Genomic DNA, 1,965 nt, shown 5'->3' with positions numbered 1-1,965 from the left:
TTTTCACTTTCTCCTCTTTGCCGACACTCACAACATCTATTCCTCCTTTCTTCTTTCCTTAGTATTCACAACATCTTCCTTTGTTCCTTATTTTGGGGCTTTTTCTTGCTTCTTACTTCTTCTGATTTACCCTCTCTTCACTTAAAACTGATTGTGTGGTTTTATTGGTATTTGGTTTTATGTTATTCAAGAAAAACATAATTTTAGGAAAAAAATTACTTGTATTAACATTTTTATTGCAAAAAAGTAGGTACTATAATAGACTGTCGTGTATAGGTAATATTTTTACTTTTAGTTTTCCTTCTTGGTTCTCAACAGCCAAACATAGGCGTACCTAAAGCAAAACTTTAGTGAAAAATGGCCTCAAATCCGAAGGTTGACATTCTTGAAGAAGTCACAACGCACAACAGCGCCAAAGATTGTTGGCTTATTATTTATGGGAAGGTCATATTTTTATCATGAACTTTTATCTTTTCTCAGTTAGTACCGTTCTTTTCTCTTTTCTCTTTTCTCTGAATGGTCTTATATATGTAGATTATACTTTATTTCTTTAGATCCATCACACGTATGGTTTGTTGAACACGTTTGTTCATTATTAAGTGATTTGGTCATTCATTAAATTCGCACATAAGAAAGATTTCATTCATTCAATTCATACATAAAAAAGATTTGGTCATTCATTCAATTCGTTAAACCACTCTGAAGGTAGATAAAACACTACATAAAAACATAGGTCAGCACAAAAATGAATTTATATAAAAGATAACAGTTCAATAAAGATAAAGCTTCTAAAAGTAGACTTACTGAAGGTAGATAGCCTTTTCTATTCGTTAAACCACTCTGAAACAGATTCTCATGTATAAATCATTTTTACAGATTTTAAGATATTTTGGATAATTAAATCACAATTGACTCAAAATAAGTAACATAAGTAAAACATGGCAAAAAGTTTTAAAAAGTAACTTACTAAAGTTTAGAGATTTTTCTTTCGCAACTTGCTTTAAACTTGAAAATGTTTTGTAATGATTCCCGCTACACTTATTTCAGAAGCTCGAAAGTTGCTTAAAACATCATTTGATTCCATATCAAACAAGAACAATAAATGTTGGTTTTCACAATTCTCGAGCATCAGCCTTGCTTTACGACTTTTTTTCAAACATCTTTATGCTTGAGCGTTGGCAGACAAGATCATTAAGGCAGAGACTTCTGCATCTCTAGCCTTAAAAGAAAGAAAACCAAAATGAAATGAAAATGAAAAGGTCAAAGAAAAATCAGATCGACCAAACTGCTTCTGAAGCTCGAAGGTTGCTTAAAATATTGTCTGATTCCATATCAGATAAGAACAATAAATGACAGGGTTCGCAATTCTCCAGCACCATCCCTCCTTTATGACTTTTTTTCAAAAACCAGTTGAGTGTTGGCAGACGGGGTCATTAAGAGACTTCTGCACCTCCTACGCGTAGAGCCCTAGCATGGCAGCGTGGCATAAATATTTTGGCTCAAGGAGCAAATCCGGATTTCAAGGTAGTCATTTTTTTCTTTATTTCTTTATGGTTATGGAGTCCCTTGGCGGCCTTGCGTGAGCTTCTTCAACTTTTTATTTTAAATTTTATTGCCGCATGCTAATTGAGTACCCCAAGAACCCAACCACCACTTTATTCTTTCTTTTCTCCATTCTTATCTTTCTACTGACAACAAAACTGAGCCACCACTTTATTCTTTCTGAGAGATGATAGGGACCCAACTTTTTTCCCAACAAAAGTCTAACTTTTGTATTATATATATTTTTTTTAAATAAAATAAAATAAAAAATAGAAAAAATGTCTGAAGCAACCCTATCTATTTTTTGTCTTTCTTTTATTTGATATTTTTTTTAAAAAAAAAATGGTATTTTTTTTCATAATAATGTCATTTTTTTTTAAGAAAATGTCATTATTATGAAGAAAAATACTATTTTTCATTTTT

The sequence above is a fragment of the Corylus avellana genome, chromosome ca7, assembly GCF_901000735.1.
Source record: "Corylus avellana chromosome ca7, CavTom2PMs-1.0".
NCBI lineage: Eukaryota > Viridiplantae > Streptophyta > Magnoliopsida > Fagales > Betulaceae > Corylus > Corylus avellana.
The sequence above is the reverse complement of the archived record's forward strand: the minus strand, read 5'-3'. Positions refer to the sequence as shown.